This window comes from Chelon labrosus, assembly GCF_963514085.1.
Source record: "Chelon labrosus genome assembly, chromosome: 4".
Lineage (NCBI taxonomy): Eukaryota > Metazoa > Chordata > Actinopteri > Mugiliformes > Mugilidae > Chelon > Chelon labrosus.
The window spans coordinates 2,334,258-2,361,495 of NC_140340.1; the positions used below are offsets into that span (position 1 = coordinate 2,334,258).

Consider the following 27,238-nt stretch of genomic DNA (forward strand, 5'->3'; position numbering starts at 1 on the left):
GTTCTCACAAAAATGTCTGACCCCTCCTCCATAATGTAGGGTCTTTACTGCCTGGTTAATCTTGGCTTTGTTAAAGCCATTCCTTTCATCTTTTTTGAGGCATTCCTTGGTTTTCTTATGACCATTGTCCTGTTGAAAGGTCTGCCTCTACTTCAACTTTTAGGCAGATGGGATCATATTTTCTTCAAGCACTCTTTGACACGATTGAGAATTCATTCATGAATCCATGACTACAAGCTGATCAGTTGATGAGGCAGCAAAGCAAGCCAGGTAAAATGTGTGCATCTGTTTCTGAATGTAGGCACATGCACTAGACTGTACTGACACAGTCACAGTACAGAGTTAGTTGCAGATTCTGTGATGAAATATTGGGGAACTGGGAGAGTTTTTCTAACATAAAACTTGGGCTGATTTCAACTGTTTGAAATCTGAACCACTTGTAGATGATTCTCTTTACAATGGAATTAAGTTTGGAGAAATAATTTAAATCTCTCTCAGACACTTTTGCAAGAAAGTTTATTTTTCTGAGGGCCTGACTGAGCTAAGCAAAAACACTTTTTACAATAAACTTGCTATATCAACTAAGGAAGAGTTATAAAATGAATCGGAGTGCTGGACTATTGTAACGTAAACTGGTAATGAAAACCGAGTCACGGAGTTGTAGTAGCAACTGAACACGGCTTAACTTGTTTAACACAACTAATGTAGCAGCAGAGTTACGGGCTTTTGGTGGCATTCTCCATAAAACATCTTCTTCTTCCTACCTCCTTCTTAACCCCAACAGCCAACATCCATAGCAATTACAGGACACAACAACTATGCAACCCAGGCTGACTCAATGCAAATAAATGTATTGAATTGTATTGTGCTGTAATGGTTCATCCAATTATACATGGTGCCCTTGGTATTTCTTGAGCTTCTTGTATTCCTTCTTCATGATGTTGTTATTGTTGGGGACGGCTACATCTGTCACTACGGTTCTCTTCTGCTGTTTGTCCAGTACTACTATGTCTGGTTGGTTAGCCTTCACCTACTTCTCAGTCTGCATCTGGCTCAGCCATCACCAGGTGACTCCACCACCTTTGGAGGTGTCTCCAACATTGACCATGGGACCTCCAGTCCATATTCTCCACAGATGATCCTGTGCACTATTCCAGCAACTTGGTTATGGTGTTCCATGTATGCCCTGCCTGCTAGCATCTTATAGCCTGTTGCTATGGGCTGGATTGTCTCAGGGTCATCTGCAGCATAGCCTGCATGTAGGATCACTCTGGATAGATCTCTGCTTCTACTGATGTTTTACTTCAATGCTAAAATGTCTGTAGTGTTACTTTAGTCATGTGATGTAAAATATCCTGTGGTAGCATAAATCGTGTTCAAATAGTTAATGGCACACAGCTTGAAGCATACAACTTTCCTGTAGTCAAGCCAAGGGGTGCACAGGTTGGTCTGTCTGGTCTTACAGTCTTGGGTGACTGCTTTATCTACCAGTAGGTGGAGTGTTGCTCCTCTGGTGTTCAGTGGAGAAAACCAATTTATTCTCCAGGATTCTCTCTGCTGTACCTCTCCAGGTGGGCAGCTAGGGCTGTGAGTCTGCTTGTGTAACAGACTTGAGACCGAATCTGACACCATGAATCAGGATCTGCAGATTTATTCCACGCTAAAACAAAGTAGCAGAGCAAGGGGCAGTGAGCGTCGACTAAAAATGTCAAAATTCATTGAACTTATTGATAACATAATTAATATTCATTCATTCATTCATTCATTCATTCATTCATTTTCTATAACTGCATGTCCTCTGGAGGGTCATAGGGGAGCTGGAGCCCATCCCAGGTGTCATTGGGCAAAAAGCGGGGTCCACCCTGGACAGGTCTCCAGTCTGTCACAGGGCCAACACAGAGAGACTGACAACCATTCAGTGCTAACCACAATTTCTGTGCCGCCCAACGTAACTAATAGTTCCACTTAATCAATGAACTAAATTTATTGAATTTCTGTGTCAATAAAAGACAGAACACAACTTACCAATGGTGTTCCTCATTAATTAATAATGGCCCCTTGGAACAGCAGCTACATGGGAACTATACACATTCCCCCCATAATTAAAATTTAAAATAACTAACACAAATTATGAGGTTGAAACACTGAGCACCATAATGTTCTGAGAATTTTCTAAAACTCAGTTACACTTGGCAGTGCTTGCGTCTTCTAATAGACTTTCAGAAGGTCCTTCACTTAGTCTTGGTAACCGTCCTCTGATGTTCCAGGTGTCCATCTTACTCATTATTTTCGGATGGGGATGATGGACCTGTCATCCTGGCTCCCCCTTGCCATAGCATCTGTGTTGTACTGTCAAACCCAACTTGTGATAGCAGTTGCTGTTTGTGGATATTGGAACACAGAGTTATTACTTATCCAAAAAAACATTTAAGAAAGGCAGCTGGACTAGTACACTTATTTTTGAGAAGATGTTTCACCACTCATCCGAGTAGCTTCTAAAGTTCTAAGGGACTGGGGGAAGTTGAGTTTTTAGACCAAGTAAACATTGGCAGACACTGGGAAAAACATTTCACCAGTTTTCAGTATTTATGTTTGAATATTTCCTCTGCTATAAATACTTGTTGACTTTAAGTTTTTCCACTGTTTTGAAAAATCCATAATGAGTTTTAATGTTTGTCTATTGTCAAACTCGAGCCAGTAAGTGAAGTCACGGTAGCTGCTGTACTGTCCACCTCTTGGCCTAGACTCTCTCTTCTGAAAGATCATTCAGATCAGTCGAAAAAAAATAAAAAACAATAATAATTAAAAAAGAACTACTGTTAAGATTCAGAAGGACTTCCAGCAAACATTAGAAAACTAAACTTTGACTTTAATTTACTGTTCTGCAGGTACTTCAGATGAAGAAAAGATGGATGACAAACAAAACGTAAGAGAAGTCCAAATTTATTCTCCATCTCATGACAGATTTGATTTTTACATAGAGTTCATGTTTATTTACTGATTTACTGCAGACAGTGGAGGTTTCTGAAGGAATCACCAGGGAGAAGCAACTTCAAGCAGAAACTGAAGCTCTTCTTGGTAGACTCCACCTTCAAGATAAATGTCAACAGAAGCTGACACAAGCAGATTTTCTTAAGATAGGTCCACCTATGAAACAGCACCATGACACATCTGAGAAAGATCTAGCTCAAGCTTTTCTTGGCAGGCTGATGATGTTAGACTATAGGGCCAGATACATTCCTGTAAGACCAGACAGTCCTGAGACGACACATCTAGATCCTGATCCAGTGTCTGACACCACTGAGACAGACGACTGTGATTTGGAGTCTTTATTTATGAGAAGTGTAGACTCACATCAGACAAAACAGACTCATGTGCATCCAATGGACGTTCAAATGGCAGTATTCCACTGCTCAGACAACTTCCTTAAACAGAGCATGATTACAAAGCTGTCTCAGTGTCAGTACGCCTTACCTTTGCTTGTTCCTGACCCAGTAACAATGGACATCGAGTGTCCTCTGTGGACATTCAGACAAATAACTAAAAGTTGGAAGGTGACTCAAGCCAGTGATGGTTCACATGCTGTCACTATGAATATTCCAATCTGCAAAGCTCAGACACCGTTGGTGTCATTCTTCCGCCTGGGTTCACTCTCACTGTCTAAGTCTGAGCTGATGAACACTTTGATCAACGAGCGCCACAGCACCTTCTTCCACCGAAACTGCCCAGGTAGCACCAAGTCTCGCCATTTGATGGACGGTGTTGCAGAGATAGCCTGGTACTGCCCCGCTGGAAAACCCAATGATGCCTTCAATGACTGCATTGCCTTCTTCATGGTGACGCTCTGTTGACTGAAAAACAGCGTGACATACTGACTGAGAAATCTTCAATCATCGTTGTTCTTGTCCCAACTCTACACAAAGATGACAAAAGTTGGCCACTAATGTTGACCCTTTTTAAATCTCAAAAGCCTCTTATTTGTCTCACTGTTGATGACAACTGTGATGTTGTTAAGATCAAAGGAAAATACAAACTGGGGCTCAAAGAAAGAAGCATGTCAGATATATCTGAACAACTGAAAAAGATTATTAGAGAATATTTGTCTTCTCTTGGTGATTCCAGATCAAGAAACTCCTTCCAGCTAGAAACCATGGCTGAGGTATCTGGAATCAGAGTGGATGAAAGGGACCCAGTCTGCCAAAAAGGGAAATCTGCTGCTATGAAAATAGTGAATTTACTGAAGGGGATGGATGTTTCAAACATCAAAGACCAATTTCTCCCTTGCCAGGGCCATCTGTGGCACGAGTGGTGCAGAATAAAGAAAGAGTTGAATCATCTCAAAGGACGCATTGAGAAGGACAAATGTGAGAAGGAAGATAAACTGAAGGACATAAGGAAAAAACAACATGCTGCTTCCTGCAGTAAACTGATGGAGTTGTTCATTGAAAGCCTCTCATCACTGCCACTAACAGACAAAGAGTATTTCCTTAAATGGATGCAGATCTTAATGGATGACCTCTCCACAGACGATCTGTCTTCAATTCTCCAAAGCTACGATGAAACATGGTCTAAGGTCTTGGCTTTGAAGAACAAACGTAATAAGTTTGATCAATTACAGGAGACGCAAATGAGGCTTGAAGACATATCAAAAAAACTGCAGTCTGCAACTTTTGGCTTGGAGCACATCTTCAGAGAAATGGGACAGATCTATGAAGCTCATGTCACAGCAGATACCGAGCAGCACACACTGACTGACTGGTCCAAATACCCTGAGCTGGCTGCACAGCTGATGATATCAGGGTACCCACTGGAGCTGATGGACGGTGATGCAGGTCATGTGCCTTTAACGTGGATTTCCAGTCTTTTACAGGAGGTCATCAACAAACTGGGTGACCAGAGAGTTTTTGTGTTGTCAGTTTTGGGCGTTCAAAGCAGCGGAAAATCAATGATGCTGAACGCCATGTTTGGATTGCAGTTTGCAGTGAGTGCTGGCAGGTGCACAAAGGGTGCCTTCATGCAGCTGGTTAAAGTGTCAGAGGAGCTCAAGAAAGACCTGAAGTTTGACTATGTTCTAGTGGTGGACACTGAAGGACTGAGAGCTCTTGAGTTAGCTGGAAATGCTATTCTTCACCATAACAATGAACTGGCAACATTTGTTGTTGGTCTGGGAAACATGACACTGATCAATATTTTTGGAGAGAACTCAGCTGAGATGCAAGATGTTCTCCAGATCGTTGTTCAGGCTTTCATGAGGATGAAGAAAGTTAAACTTTCTCCCAGCTGTGTGTTTGTCCATCAGAACGTTACAGATGTTGCTGCAGCAGAAAAACACATGGATGGAAAGAGACGCCTGCAAGAAAAACTGGACCAGATGACCCAACTAGCAGCCAAAGAGGAGGGTTCTAGTGCAGAGAGCTTCAGTGACATCATTGAATTTAATGTGCTAAAAGATGTGAAATACTGTGCTCAGCTTTGGGAGGGCAGTCCACCCATGGCTCCTCCCAGTCCAGGTTACTGTGAGAGCATCCAAGAACTGAAGAGCTTCATCCTCTCTAAAGCTTCAATGTCTGATGGGATCACTCTCTCACAGTTCAGCAGCAAAGTTCAGGACCTGTGAAATGCCCTTCTGAAAGAAAATTTTGTTTTCAGTTTTAAAAACACACTTGAAATCTCAGTGTACAGAAACCTTGAGGTCCAGTATGGTAACTGGACCTGGGTCCTGAGGAGCAACATGTTGACCATTGAAAACCAGCTTTACAACACAATCGAAAACGGAATGGTACACAAAGTCGAGTTGAGTTGTCTTTATAGAGAAATGAGTAAAACATACGAAGAAATCAAGAAAGCAATGACAACGTACTTTGCAGATGACAGAGATAAAGACATGCTGGCTCAGTGGAGCAGACAATTCAAAAATAAAATAAAGGAGTTTCAAGAGGAGCTGGTGAAAGGAGTGAAAAAGAAACTGGATGAAGTTATCGAGCTAAAAAATGCTCGGAAAGAGCTTGATGACAAGAAAACAGAGTTTGAGAACAAGCTGCTACAACAAAGCAAAGAGCTCGCTGAACAGTTGAAGGACAAGGCCAAAGATGAAGAGCTTGAGAAGAAGTTCAACTCTGTCTGGAGAGGCTGGGTTACTGAATTAACAGCAAATACACAACCTTTCGAGGACATCAACTTGAAAGAAGATCAGTTTGCCATCCTTCAAGAACTTGGCATTGAATGGGCTCTCATAGATGAATCCAAAAGAAGTGGCAGATATAAAAACATTTCAGAGGTTCCATATCATTTGGATTACATAATCCTGAAAAAACACAAATCAGTTGCAACAAGAATCCAGACATTATTTGAAAGACCTAAATCTCTCAGTGCTTTTAATTGTGAAGATGAAGAAAAGATCAAGTTGCTCATTAACAAAGTTGAAGAACATTCCCTTAAAGCAATCAAGAGCAAACCTGTAGCTACAAGAGGCTACACGTCAACGTACCTGCGAGAAGTGGCCAAACATGTAAAAGAAGAAGTGGAAACATTTCAGTCGAAGCAGAAATATACTTTGACAAAGAGGTTTACAGTTGATCTCCTGCTGTACGTGTTTGAGAAGGCAGAGAGCTGGATTCTAGAGTCCCACATGAAATTCAAAGTGAACAACGATCCAGTCACTTACTTAGAAAGCAAGAAAACACAATATTACAACATCTTTAGAAGCTTCTGTAAAGGAAGCTCCTCTGCTGTTGTTCTTGGAGAACTGATCTGTGAAAAGCTGAAAGCTTCAACTCTTGAGGCTGTCTATAACAAGACCGCCATTGATCTCGCTGGACAGATGAAGTGTAATTATCCAGCATTCAGCGGGAACAGGCTGAACCTGGAGAAACACGTGTTGAAGTCACTCGCTGAGAAAGAGAACTTTAATGATTTCATCACCTACATTCAAAACCCAAGAAAGCAAACAGAGGCTTTTATAAAAGCTGAAGTAGAAAAATACATCTCCACAGAACACAGATATGAAGCAGAGAGGATCCTGAGGCAAAACGTCAACGACATCATTGAACTTGTGAACCAGGCTTTATCTGGTGCAACAGAGAAAGTCCAGATACAGAAAGGAGACACTGACATGTGGCTGAGGGAGTTTTCTAGTTTGATAAAAGGAGACGTAAAGTTTGATACCATTAGTTCTGAAAACTTCAGTGACATAAAGGAGTTTGACTTTCTCAGAGAAACCATCAAGAAAGGACTCACGTCCATCACTGAGCAGATGAGCAGCTTCAACCTGGATAAGATGAAGGAATCCAGAGAGAAGCCAGATGAAATCCTCATCAGGCAGCTGTGCTCATGCTGCTGGGTAAAGTGTCCCTTCTGTGGAGCTGTTTGTACCAACACTATTGAAGATCATGCTCCTGATGAGCACAGTGCTCCTTTCCATCGAATGACTGGGATCAATGGACGTCACTATAGTGACACAGTGGAGCTGAACATCAATTTCTGTACAACAAGTGTTTCAAGTAACAACAGTTTTTACTCTCATTATTTACAGAAATATGTTCCTTATCTGTTCCTTATAAAGAATAAAGAACTGCAGGTCCAGAGTATGCTTGCTGGAAAATTACTCCTGATGAGTCCAAACTGGCATACTGGAAATGGTTTGTGTGCAAGTTTCAAAATGAACTGGAAGATCACTATAAGTTAAAATTCCAGGGGAGAGGAGAAATTCCAGATCAGTGGAGAAACATCTCAAAGTCTGAAGCTATTAAGAGTTTGGATGAAATGTGTTAGTGAGTCAACACAACACAAACCTGACGATGACACTGTTGGACGTGACTCGTGAAGCAAAGACGTACAAAACAGATGGACTGACAAACCGTGACATAAAGGAGACCTGACTGTGACAACAATAGAACAAGTTATTTCCATCAGTGGCAGGATTTAGAAAATGACAATATTCCCTTAAAGTCAAACTGAAACAACATGAATTAGTTCAGAAAAGGTTCATGTGTGCTATAATGAGCTAAAGAGACCAGTCAGAAACAAAGCAGTCACAGTTTGATTGAAATGAATTCTTATTGTGTTATTATTTTACATGATGCACAAAACCTGTAGCAGTGAACAAATGATACTGCAGCTATTTACTTTTTCATTTTATAGTTTTCTTTATATTTCTACTTGTTGCTGCTTCAGATAAGGTTTTAAGAGGGATTTTATTTTTTGTTTAATCTTTTTCTCTTTCAATAATCATGAAATATGTTTGTTTCATAAATCCTGTTTTCAGTCATTTGAAGTTGTGTCTTGGATTGACAGTAATCTTTCATTTACACTGTATTTTATTTTTATTTAGGTGAATTTATCACCTTTTGATGAAACTGATGAAACTGGTGGACTGTACATTGTGTTAAAGTACAATAAGATTTGACGTTCAGCTAATATGGAAGAAGTCTTCAGACATAAGAATGGTTTCAAATGAAAAACACGTCATACAAATATAGTCTTTTGAACTTTGACTCACTTTCTCCTCTTATATCTAAATTTTAAAAACGTTCTAACTCATGTATGAGGAAGGAACCATATATAATGTGTGTTTGAAGCTTAGATAATTTTAACCAAGCTGTCATTGCATCTTGTTCATCATCTTGATTTCTATGTATCGAAACTTTTTGTCTTAATGAGAAAGAATCTTTAGACCGTTTCATTTATTAAATCTACTACTTAGTGATTAAAATAAATCATCTCAGATAAAAGTTGATGTTGCTGATGTGTAAAATTGATCATAATAAAAAAAATTGATTTCCTCAAAGACCAGCTTTCTATTATTGAACCCATAAAGTCTCAGTGTACACATGAATATACAGAAATTTTAAATAAATCAAACTGACATTTGTCCCCATTGATTCATTTATTTGACATTTCCAAAAGTTTTCTCATTTGGTTTTAAATTGTACTCAGGTTTCTGTAGTTTGCTGTAATTGTCCTTGAACTGAGCCCTCCAGCAGCAAACAGGTTGAACAGAACGTAGAAAACCTCATCAGCTGACCAGCTGCTTGTCAGTAGAGAACAGAATACCACGAGAGGAACTCTGTAGCTCCTCAACAAAGATGTAGTGAGACGTGGGGGAGACATTAGCAGGACTCTTTAGAACAACTGAGCAAGAAGGGCCTTTCATGTGAGTTTATACGCAGGAATATTTAGTGGTAGGAAATGTTTGTGGAGGAACAGGGAGTTAAAGGAGGAAGCTGGAGTCAAGTCTTTAAAGAACAGTAGGATTTATTATTATTAGGTTCCAGTTCTGATGTGTCCACTGTAGGAGCTTTGATCAGAGGTCAGAGGTCAGCATGGACACCCTGACTGGTCTGCAGCTCCACAGCCCCAAACTAAACAACCTGTGATCCACTGAGTGTTCTGACTCCTTTCTATCAGAACCAGCATCAACTTCTTCAGCAGTCAGAGCTCCAGTAGCTCGTCTGTTGGATCAGAACCACATGGGTCAGACTCACTGATCATTGGTCCAGGACCCTGTCTCTGGTTCTCCTCCTTCTTTGGACCTCTGTTGATAGATACTGACCACTGCAGACCAGGACCATGGAGATGTTCTGATCCAGTCGTCTACACGTCACAGTCTGGTTCTTCTCAAAGTCAAATCTTTCCTCTTGAACATTTTTCCTGCTTCTAACATCAACTTTAAGGATAAAATGTTCAACGTGCTGTCTGATATATCCACCCACTGACAGGAGACATGAGAACCAGGTAATCAGTGTTGTTCACGTCACATGGTCATAATGTTATGGCTGGTTTGTGCATGTGTTTAAACTGTGGTTAAAGGTGAGCTACAAGAAAGATTTTATATCAAACTGCTCAGTAGCTCCAAGAAGAAAGAAGATGATGTTGTCTCTAAAGTACGTGAATAAAAACCATCATTGATATTTTTTTAATGTTTTATTCAAACCTCTGGACACAAATAATAAAACCTGAAAATACACAAACGTATCAATAATTCAGTAGCTGGACCCGACAGACTCAGCACTTAAAATAAAAACAACATTTCAAAATAAAAGTCTTAAGTCACATTCTATTCCACTTGAGCTCCAAAACATTGACATTGATTGACAGCAGAGCAGCAGCTTCCAGCTCAGAGAAGTCAGAGTCCGTGTGATAATAACTGGTGAATGAATGAACTACATGCAAACTGCAGGTCTGACCTCCAGGACAAGTTTAGACTCAGTGTCTGGATCCAGGAGACAGAGTCTTTTGTTCCACATTGATCATGAAGTTGAAGTCCTTGTTCATTTGGGTTCCTTTAGTCCTTCCTCTGGTTCTCTGTCTCATTGTTAATCATGTTTCAACAGCTTCATGATTTTCTGTGGCTCCTTCTTATTCATCCAGACACCAACAGTCTAAAAGTGTCCAGTGGGAACTTTGACTCTGATCCGACTCAGAATAAAATCCTTCTGACGACAGAACAAGAGTCAAACTGAGCTGAATAATGAGACAACGATGACGGACAAGAAAACTAATGATCAGAATCTAAAAGTAGAAGAGTGACAGCAACATACGGCATGGATAAAGAAAAAGAAAAAAGTTCTCACTGGCTCCGTTTACATGGAAAGACCTTCTGATCAGAGATGGACTGTTTCCATGGAGACCAAATAAACAGGAAGCTTGTCCTCCATCTTTGTCTCCAGTCCTGAATTAATAGTTTCAACAACTGATTGTTTTTCCATTTTTATTCTTCTTTAATATTAATAGTGGAACACTAGAGTCCCTTGTACTGGATTAAAGAACCATAGTAATGTATATTAAGGTGCATGATTCATATGAAATAAAACCATCATAGAAACAGAACATTTCCATCTAGACTAGTGATTCTGTGGAACCTCAGATTAGATTAATGACATTCTTTAAATAATATGAATAAAAACATGATTTATTATTCCAGTCATATCTGTGCAGGACAGATTGATTCATGTAGAGATGAGGTCAGATGTGTGGGAGAGATTAAATGAGTTGTGGTTCATGTTTCATTCCTAGAAAATATGAAATGTTTGTTAAATATTAGAAGTTGTGTGTCTGATGATAAACAGCAGGGGGCGCTAATTCTCCACTCGCTGCCTTTAAACCACAGCAGAAGGAGAGGACAGAGATGGACGTCTCCTCATCACTTCTATATTATTCATCTTTATTTATTCACAGATTCTGTTGCAGTTTGTTTCTGACCAAGATTAGAATAAAAAATAAAACTATATTTCATCGTCTTTGTGGAATTACTGGCGTTTCCTCTGCGTCCTTTAAATGTGAAAACTGAAGCTGATAAAAACACATGAACACAAACACACGGATAAAGAGAGTCGAGCTGCCGAGACTGTTCAGAGGATTTACTGGAATAATAAGAATAATAATAATAATAAGAATAATTAAGTGAATTTTACTTCATAAAAAAAATAAGGTGATGTAGTGGAATGTGGAGGACTTGTTTCTAGACACATGTTGGATCATCTTAATGTAAAAAGCAGCATCCAAACTGTACCTTCCATTAGTTCTAAGCCTTTAGTTTAACTCAGTGAGAGCTGACATGTAAATGGAATAATTACTATGTATTGTTGTATTCATATGGAGGACTGTATAGTATGAATAAACTGGTTAAGGTACATGCACATTTACTTCACCTTGTTTATCCTTTAAAAGCAGATCTGAACTAGAAAACTGAAAGGAACACGTAAAGATCAGTCAAGACGTCCTGATTATCACCAAATGTTTCACTGAAACTCAAAGTGGTCCTCAGAGGAATAAAAGCAGACGAGGGTGAAACACACAAATCACTCAAGATCTGACACCATCAGCTTTACTCATCAGGCTTTTGAGTTCCATTCTGTTGATTCTCTACAAGGTTGTCTGCTTCAGCTTCTTTTTTTCTGGCCTCTTCAAGGTTGACTGCTCTGGCTGCAGAAAGAAAAGACAATTATTTCCCCTGAGTTTCCTCTGACACAACATTTCTTTGTGTGTCTGACTCTCAAAGTGTTTTAGTATCAGAAATGAACTAAATCATGTTGTTCTGATCCACTCCTCTTGTTCATACTTCCTCCTGTGATAGTGGTCAAAATCCACAATCCTCATTCTGAACTAAAACAGATTCTAAAGTTCAGATGAAGCTTCATCAGTCTCAGTCAGACTCAAATCAAGTGGGTCTCTTCAGAAGTTACTGTCACTTTAGAACTGAAAGGAACAGAAACACTGAAAGGACATTTGGTTTAATGAAGGAGAAAACTTTGACAAATATCCAGTGGATGAAGTCAGACTGCTGAAAGCCTCACATTAACTCCAGAGAATAGAATGAGGACTGGAGATTGTGTCCTGTCCATGTTAGGATCAGTATGAACAGGAGGAAGGATTACAGCAATCAGAAACAGGTTCAGTGATCATGAGTGGAAATATGAACAGAAGGTTTCATTTCTGACTAAACTACTGTCAAGACTCTGAGCATGGAGACACACAAACAAGATGTTGTTGTCTGATCAGATTTACTGAGAGAGAGAATTATCTCGAACTTACCTCTATTACATTTCTGTCTGAAGTATAGAGCAAAACCAACAATACCAAAGGCTACACCAACAACACCAACAACAATACCAACAACCAATCCAGTAGATGATCCTGAAACAGAAGACATAAAGTTAATGTAACACTCCTACAGTTTGATGAACAGAAAGTTCCTCATCCTCAGAGAACACCAGCATGTGTACATGCTCCTGAAATCTAAACTCTAGCAGTCAGTGCAGATTAAAACCAGGCTCAGTGATGTTAGCATGGATCTAATGTCCAGTTTCCTCCTGCTTGGTTTCACAGCTAACAGCTTGCTTTAGGTTTTGGTGTCAGTAGTGAGGAGGCTGATGTTGTAGCATCCTCCTCTTTCTGAGACGTGTTGTTCATCAGTATGAAGGATGTTTGAATCTCTGTCCTGCCTCTCTACTTTAGGCTTTTCCATGTGACTTGTGCTTTTCCTCCTGCTGTGATCCTGACCTGATCTGAAAACATGTCTGACAGTCTGTCTGGAGGTTTTCTCCACCCTGAGCCGAGGCTGTGATGATGGACTCTGGACTACATCTCAGAAACATCTTCATCTGATCATGCTTCTTATTGGAGCTACTATTGATGAGCTTTGTTCAGATCAAATCTTCTCCACTTAACAAGGTTCATGCTTCACTGAGCAGACTGAGACATCCAGTAACACTAACATGTTAACATCTGACTCCACTTTCTGCTGCAGCTCTGTTACAACCACGACTGTCAGTGCTGGAGACAAACTAAGTACAATTACTCAACTACTCCAAGTACAGTTTAAAGATACTAACAATTACAATTTACACTCATTTATACTTTAATTTACCACATTTAGAATACTTTTTAATTCTACTTTAAGTTGGTTTTGTTCATTCTTATTTGTTAAGGTGACTTTATTTTATTTCTTTGTACTTTTACTTCAGTAAAGAATCTGAGTACTTCCTCCTCCACTGACTTGTGCAGAGTAAAGATTTAAATCATGAAGTGTTTCTTGGTGCTGGGTCAGCAGGAGCCTCTTCAAGCTCTAAATACACTTTGAACTCATTAACAAAAAACATTTACGTTCAGATTCTTGTATTTGTTATTTAAAACCTTGATGAGAATATGAACAGACAGTTTTCATTTTGATTTCCTGTGTTTTTCTTTAGTTGTGTTTGGAATCAACCAACACTCTGCTGCAGTCAATGAAGCAGCTGTTCATGTTTGTCATCCAGGACCTTCACTGTAATATAATGAATCACAGGTTAACCATTAATAACTGAAGGTTGCTGCCTCCTTATCACATATTTAGAGTGAGATTACGTTCCTGTAATAAAAGAATTAAGTCTGATCTTCATGTAGTTTGTAGTGTGACTCCTGGGTGAGCTGGCTGCTGTAAAGCTCTCTGTGTCTCTATCTAATCAAACTCCAGATCATTAGAGCTCCACAGAGACTCTGCAGCTTTTTTAGTTTCACTGTTGGAACAGAAATGTCTCTGATTCTGATGAGTTCAGTCTCTAAATCTTCATGTGGTGTTTTTATGTCTCAGCAGCTGTTTCTAAATCTATCACAGCTTCTAGTTCTTCCTCTTATCTCTGCAGACACACGTCAATGAATCTAAGAGACTCAGTTTAAATCTGACTGGAGGTAATCATTTCACATCACAACACAACACAAACAACAACTTATGAGAAGCACAATATTAGACATATAAGTGAGTGGCCAGTTCATTAGGTACACTAGTGAATATATTCTAACAGTCCTGATCTAAATCCTCCTTCTAATGTTCTAATGTTCAGTAATGGTTGAAACAGCGTCAGAAAGGTGCTGATTCATGTGGATGATCTAGAGCAGGACTGTTGGATTACAATGCATTTGTTTTTACTGGTGTACCTAATAAAGTGGCAAGTGAGTGTCTAACTCAGTGATGTCCTGTTTTTATCTCTTCTCTGCTTGTTTATGAGGCTTACAACATATTGAAGAGAAACTCAGTCAAACATCAGGATATAAAAGCAGCACATAATTACAGCTGATTCATCTCAGCAGTGTTTGATTTCAACTTTAAAGCAGATTTAACTCCAGATTTAGAAACTCATCACCACAGTAAACACTATTTCTGACTCATATCAGAACATGAACACATTTACATTGAAGACGTTTGATCAACCTTTAAATGTCTTTAAATCAAAGCTGATGTCTGACATGTTGACGATAGTTTGAGGACTTCTTTTATTGTCAGGACTGAATCATGTCAGTGACACGTACACTTAGTGTCATATTATTAGGTACACCTGCACCATTAACATCTAATCTGCTCCAATACAACTGCTGTGTTGATAAACTCTACTACTGTGATGTCTCTAATGTCACTGAGTTCTTCTCATCAACTACTTCAACTCTGTACTGGATCAGTTCACATCAGTGGCAGATATTTAGTCCATCCTCTGTTCCACCTTCAGCTATGTTGGACATGATTCTGGAACAGATGGTTTTGTCATTAGTAGGTGGAGATATGTCCAACATCAGAGCTCCATGTGAGAATCTGATCCAGCTCCAACCTCACCACAGGACACTGGTTGCTAGGCAACCCGCCACTAAACGCTCCTTCAGGAAATGGTGGCCTGAGGTAGAGGAAGCTCTGAAGGACTGCTTCCAGAGGACTTTTAAGGACGGAGACCAGGAGGAGCTGAAGCGTGTGCAGCTGGAACTCAAGGTCCGGCTGAAAGAGGTGAAGGAGAAATACAGAGCTAAGGTGGAGCAGAAGTTGAAGGATGGATGCACTAAAGAGGTGTGGGACGACATGGAGACCATCACCAGCTGTAGCTCCAAGGAGAGGAGCACTGTGGAGGGGGATGAGGAGAGGGGCTACCAGTTCAATTAGTTTTTAACAGGTTCGACTGTCCTGCCCCCTCTACTGCCTCATCCTCACCACCACCCCCACCTTCCACAGTCACTGCTGCAGACAGCTGGCTTGTAGCCACCCCTCACACCACCACCACCATCACTTCAGCTCAGGTGAGCAGACAGCTAAGGAGGCTCCATCCCAGAAAAGCAGCCAGCCCAGACTGAGTGTCCCCACAATTACTTAAGGCCTGTGCTTCTGAGCTGGTTGAGCCCCTTCAGCATGTATTTAACCTGAGCCTACACCTTAGGAGGGTCCCCCCGCAGTGGAAGACATCCTGCATCATCCCTGTCCCTAAGAAGTCAAACCCGAGGGAGTTGAATGACTACAGACCGGTCGCCCTGACATCCAGCATCATGAAGACCATGGAGAGGCTGCTACTCCATCACATCAGGCCCCAGGTCCACCACGCTCTAGACCCACTGCAGTCTGGGTACCAGGAGAAGGTGGAGGTGGAGGACACCATCCTCTACCTGCTCCATCAGACTCTCTCACACTTGGACAGGGGGAATGCTGCTGTGAGGATCATTCAACACCATCCAGCCCCTGTTACTGAGAGACAAGCTGATAGAGATGGGAGTGGACTTACACCTCACTTCCTGGATAGTGGACTATCTCACTGGGAGACCTCAGTATGTCAGGTTGGAGGACTATCGTCAGCAGCACTGGAGCACCTCAGGGGACTGTGCTCTCCTCTGTCCTATTCACCCTGTACACCTCAGACTTTAAGTACAACACAGAGTCATGTCATATGCAGAAGTTCTCAGATGATACTGTAGTTGTGTATCAGGGATGGACAGGAGCAGGAGGACAAGAATCTAGTGAACAACTTGGTCTCATGGTGCAGAGAGAACCACCTTCTGATCAATCCAGCTAAAACCAAGGAGATGGTAGTGGATTTCTGGAGGTCCAGGCTCCACCTGCAGCCTGTTACCATCAACAGGGAGTGTGTAGAGGTGGTTCAGACCTAGAAGTACCTGGGTCTACATCTGGATCACAAACTGGACTGGTGGGCTAACAAAGACTCAGTCTACAACAAAGGTCAGAGCCGTCTCTAGTTCCTCAGGAGGCTAAGGTGGTTTAATATCTGCAGGAAGCTGCTGGACATGTTCTACCAGACTATCGTTGCCAGTGTCCTCTTCTACGCTGTGGTGTCCTGGGGAAACAGCACTAAGAAGAAGGACACCTCACGGCTGGACAAGATGATCCAGAAGGAGGACTCTGTGGTAGGGACAGAGCTGGAGTCCCTGACATCAGTGGTAGATGGAAGGACCTTGAACAAACTCCTAATATTTATTTCAGTTTTTATATTTGTTATTTAAAAACCTTGATGAGAATATGAACAGACAGATTTCATTTTGATTTCCTGTGTTTTTCTTTAGTTGTGTTTGGAATCAACCAACACTCTGCTGCAGTCAATGAAGCAGCTGTTCATGTTTGTCATCCAGGACCTTCACTGTAATATAATGAATCACAGGTTAACCATTAATAACTGAAGGTTGCTGCCTCCTTATCACATATTTAGAGTGAGATTACGTTCCTATAAATCTATTACAGCTTCTAGTTCTTCCTCTTATATCTGCAGACAAACGTCAATGAAGCCTCAGAGTAACCATTCTATATCTGAACCCCAGTTTGTTTTCAATTCAATCTGAACACAGAAATGTTTATTTAAAATCTACCAAATGAAATATTTGAATTATCTGAATGTGGACTGTGTGTCTGTAGAAACAGGAAGAAACTTATCACTGAAATCCTCAGAGATTCTGACATAAACCTCATGGTTGATTTCCTCCTCCTTCATACACAGTGATAGAAGTTGGTCTTGGCATTTCAGTACCTGGTACTAACATATTTAGAGTTAAAGTTCAGTCCTAGTTTTTAGTTTGAATAAAATCCTGAATGACTGGAAGCTCCTTCATGTTGTTTGTTCTGTGATTCATGTGTGACCTGGTTGATTAAAGTCTCTGTCTAATCTCTAATTACAGTGATTAGAAACTAAAGCTGAACACCAGAACCTTCATGAAGACTAGATTTAGAGCAGGACTGTTATATTAGAATGAATTCACTGCTGTACCTAATGAACTGGCCACTGAGTCTATGTTGTACTACTGAGGTCACAATCAGTCATGTGTTGTGTTGCTTTATCCTGAGTGGAGTTCTTAATAATCTGCTCCACTTATGTATTAATATGGGATGGCCACAAAATTAGGAACACCTCTCAATACAATATAATCTAGTACAACACTAACTTCAACTATGACCTCAGTATCAAATACATGTTTACACATTTCTGACAGCTTAACAACAAAAACATTATGAACTTTGTAAAAGTAGAAATTATGAGAGAATGGAGTTAAAAAAATAAATAAATGAGAACAACTGAAGATTCAAATAAACACTCACCAGACAAAGTTACTTTTGCCCTTTTATCAGTCTGATGACAGATTTCTTCTTGTGTGGAAACACAGCGATAGACACCAGACTTTGTCACAGTGGCCTTGAGGATAATGTTGTATTTTCCTTCACTTTCTGTGACTTGTGGTTCTTCAGCAGGAACTGTCTTGTTCTCACTGTCCAACCACTGAACTTTAGGTTTTGGAAAAGCACCTTGAACTTCACACTCCAGCAGAGCCTGGTCATCTGTTTGACCAAGGTTAGTGACAGATGGTTCTGGAGATGAACCTGTGAACACAGAATAAACAACAGATTGAAAACAACACTTGACATATAACAGTAAAATGTTTTGGTTCATCCTTTCTGATTCTATATATGTGGATTATAATGTGTTTAGGAGTAAATAAAAACTCAGTATATACCTGAACTGAACCTCTCAGCTTTGTTTGAACTGGATATTGGAACAGAATTTCATCTTAACATTTTATAGAGTGAACTATTATTATTTTATATCACCAACGATATCATAGCACCGCTAACATTCACCCAAATGATCCTAGAGCTGTAGAATTAGACTGAAGTACTTTTATAAAGGAGAAACTGACAGATGAGACTAAATCAATGTCAGAGGATCATTACAGATACACTGACTGATACTGGATTGATTAGAATGGAAATAAAGAACATCACTAGTATAGATGTGTAAAATATTAAGAAATATATCATTAACATTTAACCATAAAGATGTTAATGTGTCTCCATCAGTGATACATGGAGATGTAAAGATCATCTGATTTGAACTTAGACAGCTACACCAGTTTAGAAAACCTTTATCAATATTAGTGCATCATAAATAAAGTATTGAGAATCATCCAGACGTCAAAAATGTACTTTCTATAGTTTCAGGTCACTTCATTTCTATAAAACTATTTCCAAACCTTCTACATGATTAAAACTGGTCCAAACTAAAGAGATGTTGGTGTATAAATGTGTCCAATAATCAGTGATTAGTTCCATCACATCCAGGTGAGATCATTCATCAGTGACGTCATCACAATCAGGACTCACCTGCAATCTTTTCCTCTGTTCTGTCTTTTAAGATACAATCTAAAAGAGAAAAGAAAATATAGTTAGATGTGATTGTGTGAAATCATCAACCTGACAAAGACATTATCACCCTATTTATTACAAAAATATTTTATGATCAAAACACACAAAAAAAGCCAAACTGACAGATGTCATCAACGTTCTGTCACATTTCCAGAAGAGACTGGTTTCTATCAGTGTTTAGTGGCTTATAGTCACAGAGTTGGGTCTAACAGCAACAGATCAAGAGCAGAGGCTCAAATTGAATCTGAGATGAAACTATTGGAACTTTGGTCACTGAAGACACAAAAAGTGGTTTCATTCAGTGAGAACTCTCAGAACATAAACAGTAGAGGGTTTTGATTATTTCCAGACAAACACTGTTAGACAGGAACAACTAATGGAGCTGATATTATGGATATGAAGATGTTGTGCAGCCTGTCAATGAGGCAGGACCTGGACCATGTTAGATGTGTCATTGTGACTGTTTGATGATGATTTGACTTGAGTCCATCTGGGACACATGAACCAGTCGCTCCTGGAAATAATCAGGAGTCTTTAACTGTTTCATGGAAATACTCACCAACAATGAGCAGAATGATGGATCTTATCTCTGGCTGATGATATGGAAAAATACAGCTGTAATATCCACTGTCTTTGTATGTTGTTTTATTGATCTTTATGGAGGCATTACCAGACTGCAGTTGATCTTCAAAATGAAAGACTCGACCTTTGAACTGTGGATCTTGACCTCCACGACCGTTATTATAATGACTGCCTTGAACGTACTGGAACACCTTCTTCTGATCATCTTTCTTCCAGTCAAAGGTCTCAGTCCTAATGTTGGTAGAGTCTAAGGAACAGGGTAAAATGACATCTTCATCTGGTTTCACTGTCAACTTAGTGACTGGAAGACAAAAACATTTATTGTATTAATCAGTGTGTTCACATCCAGAGTGATCAGTCAGTAACACAGTTTCCATGTTTCACCACCAACGTTATTGGGTTTTCTATCAGAATATTACAAATATTTGACTATTATTATATTTCACTATATAAATCATATGAGTGTTCAGTTAACAACTGGACAACAGCTTCATTAAATGTTCATCTGGTTTGAATGAACTGGATTCTCCTTGTGTTAACTGGTATTTGCTATGTGAGTTGATTCCACCAGTCACCACTAGATGGCAGAACACAAGATTTCTCCTAAAGCTCCAAACTAAACCTTATTTGTGGACACTGTCAGAATCTAGAATGAGTTCAATCAACACATGGTTTCCATTGATCAAAAACTTTGGATGTAAAGACGACCAGAATGAATGAAATAACTGGTGTGATTCAGTTCATCATGTTTCATTGTAGCTGCAGCAGATCCAGAATAAAGAGCAGGGGACTTTGTGTTGATAATGTGGAATGAATTCATCCATTTAAAACTCAACCACTTTACTTGATTTACAATAAGAGTAATCACATTAGTCACTGATATTGAATCTTTGCTCGTCTCTCTTTCAAAGCAGTAAAATGATTAGTAATCAGACATGTTCCTGACTAGTTCTCTATCTATGACCAGTATGACTAAAGCACATTAATCCAAGCCTCCATCAACCCATTCAGATTGCACTGCATTGTCTATATGCAGGTACAACAATAATGTCAGTGTCTGTAAGAACCATGTGGGAACCATGTGATTAGCATTTCCATATTGAAATGGATAGAGCAGCAGTACTCCATGAAACACAGCCTGATGCTGTTTGGACTATATTCAGAAGAACCAGGACAAAATGTCAACAACAGTCACTGACAGAACATGTTGCTATAGGCTATAAACCATACTCTTATTATGAAAAGGCTCAGACCGGAAGTGTTTCCGTAGAGGGAGTTGTAGTCTGTTCTAATTTTACAGGAATCAACCTTGTGTCTCGTACATTAACAGTGAGTTCAGTTCCTCTCTGTCTGCGCAGTTCATCCTTTCAGCTCAACACGACAATAATGACACTAAGAGAGTTGGTAGGAAGTTTAGATTTAACTCTGAAACATTTGATTTATTCAGAGACAGAGTTCATTTGTCACTTTTCCAACATAATGTTCAGGAACTCAGCTTGGAGTGCGATGTATTTATTTATTTATTTATTTATTTGAGGGGGTCCAGGGTGACGTGTGTTTGAAGATAATGTATTAGTGTAGTATTAATCTAATAAAGGACAAATTCCTTTAAACCAAATAAATTGTTTTATTTACGACTTTCAGGAAAAAGAAAAGACAACTAGAAAAAAGACATTTGGCTAAAAGGGCAACGAGAAATACTATTTTCTGATTGGCTGATAGGTCGCTGATTCCAGCAGAGCAGTCTCTTTTATATACAGTCTATGTTACTAATGTGCTGCGAGTTTAATCACTTCTCAGAGAGAGAAATATCATGTGTGGCGTGTGAGCTTACTGAAATGAAATACAAGACTTGAAAGCCCTTGTTTTTATTCTGAACATCAATATTAAAATGACTGTTGTTTTTAATGTCCTTTATGAAACATGCTGTTAAAGTTTGAACCAGTAATAAATACGTTTGTAGATTTATTTTTATTTAAAGTTTAATCTGGGGTAAAAAAAAAAAAAAGAGAAAAAAAAAGAAAAAAGAAAACAGATCATTGTAAAGAATCAAGCTAAGATCGCTCGACAACGGCCTGAATAATCTTTCATTTAATTGTTGTTAATATTACTATAAAGATAGCGGACACATAAATATGATCTGAAATAAAACGTTGCGCAGTTTTCATTCCCGTAAATAGAGGCGCATCCGGAGGACGCAGCGCAGTCCCACCCAGTGTTAAACACACATCAGATCAGAACAAACATCCAAACCCTGATCATGTCGATTATACTGTTAGAAATAACCAGAAGGATGCTGTCAGTGAAGGGCATCAGATTTTATTGTGGAGGATGATGTCTGTGGATTATCTTTATTTTAAAACGGAGCTAAATGCGGAAGTAGCGGGTTCAGGTGCTGCCGTCATCCAGAGCTACTCACTAAACTAACAGAATAACTGATCTGAAAGATCCACAGTCCGCTCATTAAATAAATAAAAAATATTTTCTCACCTTCAACACCAAACGTTGTTCCAGAGCAGATCAGGAGACAGAAACACACGAGAGGAAGAAGCTCCATCGCAACAGCAGTTCACTGTTCCCTCATAAAGACTCTTGAAATCGAAAGTATTCTCAGTGCGTCGGTTGAGCTGTGAGGAGTGGCATCTAGATATGTGAAAGTGGCAATGAGCCAACACTTCCGGGAAAAAAAATCCTTCAGAACAGAATCTCCACTTCAGAGAAATAAACTCGATGATAGAGAAAGGTGAAAGGACTCAGGTTGAGGCTGATTCTGGTCGAGGTGAGGTTCTGGTGGAGGTAAAGTGAATCACATCTGGAAGATGAAACAGACTTCACTCTGGAGTCTTGGAGGCTAAAGTCAGCTGCAGCTCTTCACACTGACTGTCAATGTGCAGCTGTGGAGAAAAGATAACTAGTTCTCAGAATCTGTCAAACCGTCACTGCCCAGTTCCTGTTTTCAGTCACTGGAGGTGGTGTGACCTCCGCCCACCACAGCCTGAGAATGAACCCCTGTTGAAGCCTCTAACCTCAGATGAACTGACTGAACAGGAGGATTAAGGGTCAGTGTTCAGTTCACTTTGGTTCCAGACCAAAATAAACTGTTATCTGATGTGTGGTCCTGACCCCAGCAACCTGCCCAGTGCTCATGTCTTACAGTCATCCTAAATCTACTGGGGGATAAATAAAGGATTATCTGATTTTCTACTCATACATGTTGCTCCTCTACACTTTTACTTTGAAGGGCTGGCTTCCAGTGGGTCGTTGTCCAGGTTGGCCCACTTCCCAGCACTAACAGACAGGGGTGGACTGGGGTCTGTCCGGTCTGTCAATGATTCACGGGCCACTTCATGTGCTGTGTGGGCAGCCAGCCAGCCAGCAACACAAGTTTCATGTACCTTGATGAAAAAATACTGCATTTGATGTTGTTTTGGATCATAATCATATAGTAATCATTAACCTGAACCCTTAAGTAGCCTACAGTAAAATAATTACAGCAGTATAGTGATTTTAATGCAAACAGGTTTACTCATGGTATAGACTCTATATCATGAGTAAACCACTAGCGGGCAACATAATTACAACAATAAGCCCATTTCAATAAAAATGTCATTTAAAAATAGACAGCACTGGCTCTCAATCCACCAAAGCTGCCTTGCACCGTTAGCGCAGTGTGATTGACAAGTGACAGTTGTAACAGCCTGAGGAAATGGGTGGGACTTACCCACATGGACGAAATGTGATAGGCTATCAGCATAGGCCATGAACACAGGTATAGCCTATCACAACAATAGCCGCCCGACCCAGCCCCACAGCGGACGACAATGCTGTTGGCAGTTGCAATAGACTTCTTTTCCCGCTTTCTTTTTCTTTTTCTCATGGCCCAGCCCACTGGCTCACCGGGGAAATCCCCACTGTCTCCGTAGCCAGTCCGCCCTTGCACAGAATGGCCTAGTGTGTCTGCAGTGTTGTTGTATTGATCCACATTAAGACTGAAGAGATATTATTTGTGCAGGACGATTAAAAGGAGCCTTCATAGCTGCCTTGACTGTATCAACAGTTCAGCAGCTGTAAAGAGGAAGGAAAGGAGCCAGGGTTTTTAGCTTTATCATCAGTTCCTGACTCTTTTAATGTGAAGAACAATGTGAAAGGCTTGTTCTGCATTCCAGGTTTTAACTTCACCTCCAAAGTTCAGACTGTTTCTCATAGTTTATCTATCAGTCTGATAATAATCAGACCTTTGGTTTGATTCTAATCAGAGATGAATCATTTTTAAGTGGTCTGATGTTCACCAGTCTGGATTTGATCTAACAAAAGGTGTGCTGCTACATGAACCTGTTCCAGGTCCCAGACTGTAGAACCCATATGTAGAGAAGATTTATGTCAAAAAGAGAAAGAATGAGACAAGTGACAAGAGCTTCTGTTCAATGCAGCTTCTCTCAGCAGACTAAATAAACACAATAAAATAAACCAAAATAACATAAAATGTGACCGTCTAATCTGCTGTCAGAAATATTACTCCACCATTGAAAAGGAGGCCTTGGTGCTTCTGGTGGCTCTAGAGCAGGGGTGTCAAAGGAGCCACATGCACATCAATTTAATCTCATGTGGGCCGGACCAGTAAAATAATAGCATAATAAAGTTATGAATAATGTTAACTACAAATGTTTTTCTTTGTTTTAGTGCAAAACAAACCAAAAAAAAAAAAAATAATTGTATACATTTAATGAATTATCCTTTTACCAGATAGACTCACCACACCGTTAAAAGTGGGAGCTGTTAATCTCATCTGCATTGTGAGCGAGCTGTTGTATTTTCTCTGTATGATAAACTGAATATGAAACACGCTGTTAATAAAACATACTTTATTTCATTAAGGTTAAAGGTTAAAGTTACCTAGTAGTATACTCAAAGGTCATTTTATTAAATATGCTTGAGTATAAGTATAGTCAGTATGCTACAGACCATGTACTTGTAGTGTACTAGGAAGTATACTAATTTAATACTTCTAAATTGGAACATTTTTAAATTTGTAAAAGTGTACTTAAAGTACTTTTATAAACTAAAATGTGGACTAGAAGTATAAACCTAGAACACTAGTAGTATATAGATGAGTGTACTTGTTGTATACTTGAAAATGTACTTTTGTAAACTTAAAATTACCTTATAAAGTATACTTAAAGTATACTTTTATAAACTTAAAAATGTTCCAATTTAGTACGAAGAAGTATTAAATTAGTATACTTTCTAGTACACATAGTACATGATCTGTAGTATACTTGCTATGCTTATACTTATACTCAAGCACACTTAATAAAATGAACTTCAAGTGTACTACTTTTTGCTAAGAGGAGTCAATGACTTGATATTTTTCTGTACTTGGATCAAGATATACTAAGTATTAGTACTCAGAAAGAAGTAAACAATATACCAAAGTGCAAGTATAAGCTTTAGTTTTAAAGTATAAGCCTCAGTATTAATGTACTTAGTCTTACACTTTTCTTTGTACTTTTCAGTATAAGTAAAGTATACTTCACTATACTATTCTTAAGTATATAAAATATAGTATATAAAAAGTACACTTCAAGTACACTGCCTTACTTTTAGTATAAAATAAGTAGTATACAGTACTCGTAGTACACTTGAATAAACTACTTTTTGCTAAGGGATCCCCCTGCCCTGTAAATGTATAAAATATATCCATAAAAGAAACAGATCTCTATTTCTCCTGCGCTGCCACATCTTTTATCTATTTATTTGAATGTTTCCATTTTCTACACATATTACCTCTGACTCAGATGAAGTGAACAGTTCAGACCACCGCCTCCATGACCTGATCCAGTTTCCTCTGCAGGTCTAATGTTCTGCAGCCTTCAGCATGTTTTCACAAACTCCCTCACAACATAGCTTTGATGCTAATGCTAACAGGCTAGCAGTAAGCTAGTAGCTAGCTTTCACTGCTGCATCACTGACCTTTCAGCTACGGGTAAAAATAGACTCCTCTGTGCTCAACTCTCACTAAAACAGTGCAGGAAATAGTTACTTTAATTAAAATACTGCAGTTAATGTCTTCTGTGTAATTTTCACACTTTGCAAATTCATCCCACTGGGGCCAGATTGGACCCTCTGATGGACCTGTTTTGGCCTACTAGCTGTATGTTTGATACCCTTGCTGTAGAACATTTCCATGTGTATGTTGGGTCGTCTAATGTTCCTGTTGTCACATATACAGATAATAACCCTTTTCTGCATAGAATAAAACAAAAACAGACGTTTGATGATGTATACATTGTTCAGTAACTTATGGAGGTGATATTTTGAGCCACGGCTGCCAGAGACTAGCTTAGCCCAGCAGTCAGGAGGCTCAAGGGGATTATTCTGGGTATCACATGATTTATTTATCTTCATACCTTCATTTTTGTTCATTTGGATTTTTACGAAATTCAGAATATTGACTTTGTGAATGATTTATTTATTTTAAAGCCACGAAAAATAAATGAATAACCAAATAAATAAAAAAAATGTCTCTATGCTACAGGCTCTTGTTTCCCAGCTTACCTGCTGTTCTCTCCCTCAGGTGAAGCTAGTAGATAATTGGAAGGATCTCTCACCTTCTTCTGTCAGCCACTTCTTCTTCTTCTTCTTCTGTTGAATTTTATGGCAGTTTACACTCAAAGTGTATTACCGCCATCTGCTGGACTGAGGTGCAGTTCATTTTGGGTTTTTAAGGAACTGAATAAAGTATAAAAGTAAAAGAAAATAAATAAATAAAAATAAAATATAAGAAAACAAAATAATCAAAACAAAACAAAGAGTTCTAAATCCTACTTGCTAACTGTGTGTCTTTGATGAATGCTACTATAGTGCTATTTATGTTTCCTGACCTGGGCTCTGCCAATAATGTTTCTAAGGAGAATACTTTCTTAGCTGTATTAACCGCCCTTTTCAGTATTTCTCTTTCCCTAGAAAACCTTCTACACCTTAAAAGGACATGCTCCACATCTTCACTCTCTCCACAAACCTCACAATTCCCAGATGGATGTTTCTTGATGATAAATAAATTACTATTTAAACCAGTGTGTCCTATTCGTAATCTGTTAAACCAAACCTCCTCCTGTCTATTTGTGTAACTGGTCCTTTTCCTTGATATTTCTTGTTGCAATTTGTATAGATGTCTACCCCTCCTCTCCTTATCCCACTCAGACTGCCACATTGCATTCACTTTTTGTTTGATTATTACCTTTATCTCTGACTTACTGAGTGGAACATTTATTTGAATTTCCTCTTCTTTTGTTGCCTCTTTTGCAAGTTTGTCAGCTTGTTCATTCCCTTCTATGCCTTTGTGTGCGGGGACCCATACAAACTGCACTATTCTTCCCTGTTGATTCATTATAAACATAATTTGATTGATTTCATTCAGGAGGTCCTGTCTACACACTGATTCACCATTCTGAATAGATGTTAATGATGACATAGAGTCAGAGCAGATAACAGCTTTAGGGAGCCTAGCCTCTTCTAGCCATTGCAATGCAATGATAATGGCTACCATCTCAGCTGCAAAGATAGATAAATGATCAGTAGTTCGCTTTTTGATATATATCTCTGATTCCGGAATATACACCCCAATTCCAGTCTTACCCTCAGAATCCTTTGATGCGTCTGTATATATTTTTGCAGTATTGTAACACATAGTCTCAATATACTGCCCTACTATATCTTTTGTTTCTATAA

General features: G+C 39.3%; 1 pseudogene across 1 annotated transcript; it reads left to right on the top strand.

Moving 5' to 3' along the window:
* The first annotated feature begins 3,015 nt into the window (after window positions 1–3,015).
* LOC311486375 (interferon-induced very large GTPase 1-like) lies at window positions 3,016–7,848 on the top strand (annotated as a pseudogene). Its single transcript has one exon. The product of its transcript is annotated as an interferon-induced very large GTPase 1-like (transcript).
* The last annotated feature ends 19,390 nt before the right edge of the window (window positions 7,849–27,238 follow it).